The sequence below is a fragment of the Blennius ocellaris genome (genome assembly GCF_963422515.1).
Source record: "Blennius ocellaris genome assembly, chromosome: 4".
Lineage (NCBI taxonomy): Eukaryota > Metazoa > Chordata > Actinopteri > Blenniiformes > Blenniidae > Blennius > Blennius ocellaris.
In genome coordinates, this window is record NC_137653.1 from 24635332 (window position 1) to 24644285 (window position 8954).

Sequence of the window (8954 nt, forward strand, 5' to 3'; positions counted from 1 at the left end):
TGAAACAATTTCTTAAAAAGCACAAATATTCCTGGTTTTTCATTACAAATGAAATATTCACCAAATGAATTCCTTAGTTTTTCTCTCTCTCTAATTGTGTGTGTGTGTGTGTGTGTGTGTGTGTGTGTGTGTGTGTGTGTGTGTGTGTGTGTGTGTGTGTGTGTGTGCGCGCGCCCCAAGGAGGCGAAATGCGTTGTTTTTAATGTAACAGTTTATCAGAATTTCTAAATAAACGTATGTGCATTAAGTAAATATGGGTTAGCGTCCATGTTTACATCGACATATGAGAAAATTAAATCACATGTATTCATGTGTTATCAATTACACACATTGTAAGAATCCAACAAAAGCACTTTTCTTTTTCCATGTATTCTGTTATTGTCATTAACTCAACATTGTTTGTTCGGAATGTGTGAATACTCTGCTAGACTGAGCTTGGAAAGGAGGCACTGGTCACATGATGATGGGAGCAGGTGAAAATCAGCACGCAGCAAAACACCGGAACACACCGGGGAACGTTAACAAGACCCAGGGAAGCTATAATTATCACCCATGAGGGAGGAACACCATCAACAAGAGTGAGAAGTGCCTCACTTGACATGTATTTGTGGAACATCGTTAACAACAAATCCACAAGTGAAGATTAAAAAAAAAAAAAAAAAAAAACCCTCTGGAGTTTTCCACAAGGAGGATTATGTGCTGGGCCACATCACGGTGGCAATATCCAGAGTGTCATCACGCAAACGATACTCAAAACTGAGAAAAATACAGATATATTACAAAGACAAATGTGCTGTTGTCAAACTCCGGACATTTATGAATAATTTATTACAGATTAGGATCAGACCAGTGAATCAAATCAGTTCAAATCATCATCGTTTTTTAAAGTTATTCTGGGTTTCAGGACGGATACGGACCACAAACACACAAATAAAACCTAAGCCTGCTGTACCAGCTATCGGCCACAGGGTGGCAATATAGTAGTAATAACCTGCAACGAGCTACCGAAATAAATAAATAAACAATGCCCCTTTAACTATATTAAAAAGAGCCTATTATTATTATCAATAATAATAATAATAATAAAATAAAAAGTAGATTATTCCCTGTAAAAACGTGGATTGGATCATGGCAATTTAATCTATATCATTCTCTAAATAAATGTACGTTTATACCTTTATTCTGTCTTGAACTCATGAACTCAGAATCACTCATGAAGACACACTTTGATAAACTAATATCATATTAAATGAAATATTCCTCAGTTTGTCAACTTTTCTATGATTTACTCAGTTTTTCAGTCTAAATGTTACAATTTTCTTTCTTGTATGGTTCTTGTGAATTTAGACAATCTTTTTCTCAGTATTGTTCTTTTTATGAATAAAGATATTAAAATCCTCCAAAGATGAAAATTTGAGTTATCTACAAGTGCTGTGGCTCAGAGTGAGATCTGCCCTTGGGTGTGTGTGTGTGTGGGGGGGGGGGGGGGGGGGGGGGACCTGCCATCACCACTCTACCTTAAACGCTGTCTGCAGGAAGTCTGGTTGTCAGGTGTGTTGAGAGAAAAGGTCCCTGATCGGACTCGAGATTAGAAATCTGTGTCATGCCCACGTGACGCTTTCATCTGATTCCGTTTTGAATCAACAATCGTCAACAAAAAGTGAACTCAGTCATGCTGTAAGGCGCTGCATATAGCGTATACGACTTTACCGCAAACTCTGAAACCGTTAGGAATCCATGGAGAAGGAATACATTCCTTTACAACTTCTACTTTACTGTGAAGGAATTATTGAGTTTGAGTCATTCAACACTGTGGAATATGAGATATGAGAGCAATCTGATAACGAAACAAACAAACAAATAGAGTCATAAATCTTCCAAAACTGGACAATTTTAGCCTAAAGAGTGAGAAATTATATGAAATGTAGTGGTGAGCACTCATCATGGAAACATGTGGGTTTGATTTCAGACTTTCTGTGTGGAGTTGGATTTATTCACCGCTGTGCTTATAGCTGGCAAAGAAAGAACTTACCAGTACATCGACTTTAATATGAATATCAAGGATATTTTATAAATGTTCAAATGAATTTGCATGTTCTTCCTCCAGTGTGATGGCATGCATGTTACCTGCTCATCCCACATCCTGCTTTGTCTTGTTTCTTTCAAACTAGATATTATAAATTTCAAACATAACTTTTTCTGGATAAGATCACATTTTCTCTTGTGGTGATGAGACGACAGCTTTTTGAAGTCATTTGATAGAAGCTTTAGACATTTTAAAAGTTCATCTTTTAACAAAAAGTCGAAAAATCCAACGTAATGTTGATTATTTCCACACTTACCAAATAACCTTAGTTGTGTCTTTCAGGTCGTTCTTAATAAAATAACAACCCGTTCCGATGAGTGTATTGTAATGCTGACGCCAGATCGTTTCTGGTTGCCTGTACATGAGGCCTTGTAACATTTCTCGGTCATGAGCTCGCTGTAGCCGCGGGGCAGTCTGGTGATTTATCCTGGTGTAATGGAACATCAGGAAGTTCAATGACAATGTGAAAACAGAAAAGAATGCACCGAGCCCGAGAGCTTATAAGAAAATCGAATTAAGAGCTTACAAAACACTAATAGCTACAATTTAGCAGCAGCTGCCGACACAATGGGACATGTTGCACCGTCACACCCAGGAAGTGTTGGAGTGTGAGCTCTACCTGTAAACACACGCCTCACCTGCTCCACGCTCAGGAATGTGTGAGTGTGTGTGTGTGTGTGTGTGTGTGTGTGTGTGTGTGTGTGTGTGTGTGTGTGTGTGTGTGTGTGTGTGTGTGTGTGTGTGTGTGTGTGTGTGTGTGTGTGTGTGTGTGTGTGTGTGTGTGTGTGTGTGTGTGTGTGATCAGGTGGTGACCTTGCACTCAGGTGGGACCGCTCAAAGGAAGAGATGAATGAGGAAATGTTTACATGGTCACACATATAAGAGTTGTTTACACACACACACACACACACACACACACACACACACACACACACACACACACACACACACACACACACACACACACACACACACACACACACATTGAGGTAATGTTGACACACTTCTCATTAGTCACAGGTTTAGGGGATTCAACCTGTTCCACATGTTTTCTCACACATGCATGCACATGCACGCACGCACACGCACGCACGCACGCACGCACGCACACACACACACACACACACACACACACACACACACACACCATCATAACGTCCTTCCACACTCAGAAAGAATGTGAGCTGCCTCCAGAGATGACAGATGTCTTCTGAACGGCTCAACAATGAGGGGAGTTTATGATGGAGGGAGTGAGAGGTGGTGGAGGAGGCTGGACCATCTGGAGACCTCCACGTCAGTCTGGCTCTGCTTGCTCTGTGTAGAGATGTTAAACAGTTGGAATTCTCTTCTGTTTTTGGCCTCTGTGTCGCAGCCGCAGACTGAAACGAGTTGTATAAACCCGGGCGTTGTAAGGCATGTCTCATGTTCCGTAACGCCCTATACCGCCATTGAGAGATTGAGGTCAGCGATTGTTGGAGATCACTCATTACAAGCACCTGAGCACACATGTGGTGAGACCGTCAAAGCATTCAAAAGCTTCAGTGCTACTGGATAGAAGTTATTGTCCACAAAGAACAGATAGACGACGTGTTCACTCACATACTGTGGCTCAGAAGAAGGGTTAAAACCTTTATTATGAGTTATGTGTGCACATTGCTGTGTATGCCCGTTGTGCAGAAATACATGCGGAATGTCGTGTTTATGTGGCGACCAATGGACGTTCCTGCAGGTATCTGCTGGTGCACCATAAGCACCATCACTTCATGTCGTGCACTCCCATTGTTAATGTTTAGAACGTATTGTTCTCTGCACACACATGAAAAAAAAAAAAACAACAGCACTCTCCAGTGGCCCAACATGAAACTACATCGGTTTCAGTATTTATGCCGCTGCCGGACATCAGTTTCAAAATGTTGCCATGTCAACGTGACTTTTTTCTCAAAATGAAAACGCTAAAACAATGCGCTTTCACTTAAAATGTTACGCAAACGGAGCCGAAGTTTCCTCACTTCGTTGAGTCACGTGAACGAAGGTGATTCCATCCGCCTGTATCCACGACCTCCTTCGGTCCGGACTCAAAGTTCACGACCCCAGGTGAGTGTGAGGACAGAGACTGACAACAAATTGACAGTTTTGCCTTCAAAGCTGCAAAAACTCCTCACAGATTAAAAAAAAAACAAAAACAAGTTGTGTAACAGGAATGCAGAAAAAACTGGGATCCACTCCAAGAACACGGAGGAAGCCTACATGGAAAACCAACCTGCAAGTCCGACATGAGGGAGCGGTACATTCCTCCCACAGTGGGAGACATGAATGAGAGAGCGCCATTGAGATGGACTCCCAGAATGGAAACTGGACACAAAATCTGCTTCATGACGTTGTTCAACACTGAAAGGAATGGTCTTCGGAGGGATCGGGAGCGAGAACGTGGTGGTTGGAAACGACTGAGGATAGAACACAACTCAGGATGCACCGATACCACTTTTTTTGTTTTTAGAAGGACATGCATTAACCTTTAGTTACTCGTCAATCCTGAGTACTGAAACTTAGTTAAGAGCTGCTGAAAGAGAAAATCAGCCGTGGGGTGGAAAGTCGAGGTCAGCGGATTTCAACGAAACATGTGTTCTTTATGATGCATTAAAACAACAATAAATACCTTTAATAATGCATTGGTTTTATATAGCGCTTTTCTAGACACTCAAAGATGCTCTACATTGTATTACATTATTCATTTACGTCCAAATTTATTTTGGTTGCCATGGAAGCAAGCTAGCGAACATACGTCACTTTACTTTAAGTTTTTACCCTGAAAATGTTTGTTTTGTTTGATGAAGTTTTCCTCCCTTTTGAAAGACTGAAACACTTTAATTTAGCTGGAGACGTACTTTTACATGAAAACCTCCGTTCATCTGAAACTACGACGATGTTATTGCTTATCGTTGAGGGATCATTTTTGATAGCACATAGCCCTACCTCTGAAGGCCTGGGGAACACACAGACACACACACACACACACACACACACACACACACACACACACACACACACACACACACACACACACACACACACACACACACACACACACACACACACACACACACACACACACACACACACACGCGCACGTGTGGGCTGTTGTTTGCTGTTTGCAGTTGCAGTGTTACTGCCATCTACATGGAATCTGAGCTTGAGCATTTTCAAATAGTTGCAATTTCCCCCGTTTAGATGATGACAGAGCCCAAGTGTTCTCAAAAAGTTCCATCTTGGGAGCCAGTTTCACAAAGTTGCATTTTCACGGGCGCCGTTCGATCTTTGTCGTGTAAACAGATACCCAAAATGCAATCAAAGTTTTACGTGTTCACTTGAAAACGACCCGTGAACGGGGCCTTAATCAAACTTAATCAAACTTTCAGCGTCCAGGAAAAACACAGTGGGAGCTTCTGCACCTGCACGCCTTACAGCCGTGCATTTGAATGCAGAAACTGCTCAGGAAATGAGACGTAACCCCTCTTGTCAGTCCCTCACATGTGTGTCAATAAAGGAGAGGCTGGATGGACAAAAGCCAGAAAATGAGCTAAGCGTGCGTCTTCTGGTTTAGAGACCTCCGGTCCGTCGCACAGCGAACCTTCTGGAGAGCTGCATCGGTCAGCGTCAGCACTTCAAAGAGCTGTGTGTGTGTGTGTGTGTGTGTGTGTGTGTGTGTGTGTGTGTGTGTGTGTGTGTGTGTGTGTGTGTGTGTGTGTGTGTGTGTGTGTGTGTGTGTGTGTGTGTTGATCCGCGAAGAGCATATGGTAACAAAACACAAAGCCTTCACCCAACTCCTATCAATACAGATTGCACCTCCCTCCTCCTCCTCCTCCTCCTCCTCCTCTTCTCAGAGGTGAACAGCAGGACACTCGGACGTGCACGGGGGCACGCACACACACACACGCAGCTCCAGACTTCGAGACCTCGACCTCCCCCGCAGGACTTCACAGTTCTCGTCCTTTCATTTTCAGCTCCTTTCACCCGCAGCAGGAGCAGCTGGAGGACTTTCTCCTGAGGTGATGCAGGACTGTAAGACTGGGCTGCACATTATCACCTCATCAAACATGCACGTACACACACACACACACACACACACACACACACACACACACACACACACACACACACACACACACACACACACACACACACACACACACACACACACACACACACACATAAACGAGAGCGTTTGTTGCAGTCAGGAGAACAGGGAGGGTCCCACATGCTACAGCTTCATTTGTCCTTGTGCAAACTTTTGTGACGACTGATACTCGCAGCTCGGGTTCAGTTTGGTGGTGTGAGTGGATGTGTGGCTGCAGGTTTGACTGGGTCCCCGCTGAAGGACATAAGCTAGTGTCGAAGTAGCGGTGATATTTCTGTTTCTATACATACAAAATGAACACTTTAAAGTATGTACTGTGCCAGGATGTCCCTGATTTAAAAAACACTAGACGACTCAACTCAGAAATGAAAATGGCACCGAGAATCTGCCAAACGAGCTGGTTATTTATCTTGTTATTATCACGTCCAGCCAACATGCATCTGTGGGTCCCGACATGGTTGATGGCTGGGCTACTTGATTCCCAAGTGGGTTAAATATGAACAGCCTATGGGGCCACATAATTCGTAGCCATTCCTTAACTCAGTGGTCCACAACCTTTTTTACACCACGGACTGGTTTAATGCCAGAAAATATTTTCACGGACAGATATAACAAAATAAAATCATACGACCAACACAAAAACTGTGGTATTTTGTAAATATACTAATAAACGTGACTCCACAGTGTGCCTTTTGACTTACTTGTATGTAATTCTTCTGTCTCCTCACTGGGTCTTTTGCCCTTTACAAAGAAACTTTACAAACATGACTGTTTTTTACTCATTTTGCTGCTTGTAGGTTTAATATCAGCGCCAATGTGTCACGTGACCGACACAAGTGTGAGTCATAGACAAATGTAACGGAGACAAGGAGGTCATTTTTCAAAATAAAAGATTGTTCAGACTCGAAGATAAGTAAAATGGAAATAATGTAAGTTATTTATTCTTCAAAGTGTTATACTATTTCTTATAGAAAATAAAGAAAAATCTGTGAAACTCTAGCTGATACACCAATATTGATACAATACTGATATGACATAGATACTGATACAATACGAAACGATACAATATTAATATGATACTAATACAAGACTGATATGATGCCGATGCAATACTGATACAATATCAATACCATACCGATGTCCAGTTCAACCGGCAACAGACTTAATGATGAACTGAAAAGGTATAATTCTCTGTGTGTTTTCAAAAAGAGTTTAAGATGAAAAATAAAAGTTATACTGGAAATTGTTATTACTTATTATCCGAAAAGTCCTTTCAAATTTCATGTCATTTAGTTTTGTATTTGATTACTGATCTTTGTCTTTAACCCTGTGACGGTTCAGGGTCAAAATAAGCAACAGGCTTCTGCTTATTCCATTGTCGGTTACTGGGTGGTTCATTTTTTTGTAATAATGTTCTTGATTGCTGCTTTGTATGAATGCAACTGAAATAACAGTAACTAACTAACTGACTAACAATTCAGTTCCAACTTTATTCATCCCACAAAGGGACAGTTTATTTAAAGCAGTCTGTCAAGGGAACAATAAAGCATGGGACATAAGGAGATGTCAAACAGCAAGATGCTGATAAATTACAGATGACGTCCACATACAAAGGCTACGATACCAAAGTGACATCAATATAAAACTGATACAATACTCTCATAATGCCGATACGAGTCCTAGATTCCAGAGAATTCAAGACAAAAGCTTAATGTGTGTAACACTGAGTCCATATGACAAGGAAAGAGATTTAAAGCCATTATTTATCAATTGTGTTGTTTTTATCCATCCCAACTGTGAAACAGTGCAAAACACTTGAGACCATTGAGCAGGTGAAAACATGCTTTAAAAGGGAAGTCATTTGCCATATATTTAGCAATTTAAAGGCAGTTTGCATGTAAAATATATATATTCTGTGCATGGGCCTGTTGGATAATAGGTCCCACAGTCAGCTTTGCATATTTCCAGTGCCTACTTTTACCTTTGCAGTCTTATTAGAGAATTTCTCCCTCCAGCTTGGTAGGAAAAATGCTATTTCGAAGCTCATGCTGGAGAGGCTGAGGTGATTACCAGCGGCAGCACCGTGCCTGTCTCTGCACGTCCCTGAAAATAGGCCTCAAGTGTTAAGTCACTCTTAACATCTCCTCCACTGAGTGTATTTGTTTGTCCTGTGGAAGATTTGTGGTCTTTAAAGGAAGGAGCCCGTGCAGGGACACACCTCAGCAGAGGTAAAAGCCCGGTGAGTCAATGCTGTTCAAACACATCCAGATCAGAGCTGCAGACCAAAACACCGTCTGAGGTTTGACTCTGGGAGCTGCTGTCAGCTCAGGTGACTCAACAGCCGCCCACCGCTGCACTGTGTAAATAGAATCTGGAGATATTCTTATCTTCAGTAGTCTCTGGGCTTCATCTGACTTCATTCCCTCATGTTTGACAAGTTGGTTCAAGAGGCCGAGTTCCTCCTTCCAGATCTGCACAATGGGCTGCATTCATGAGTTGTAATTATTACCTTTCCAGCCAAATGAACTGCTTCCTCTCTGTCGCCTCTGCGGCTCCGCTAAGCTACCTGGTGGTTTCAAGGTGGAGTCCAACTGTACTCCACTGAACAACAATATAAATGCAACACTTTAGTGTTTGCTCCTATTTTTCATGAGCTGAGCTCAAAGATGTAAAACACTTTCTATATACACAAAAGGCCTATTTCTTGTTCACCAATCTGTCTAAATGTGTGTT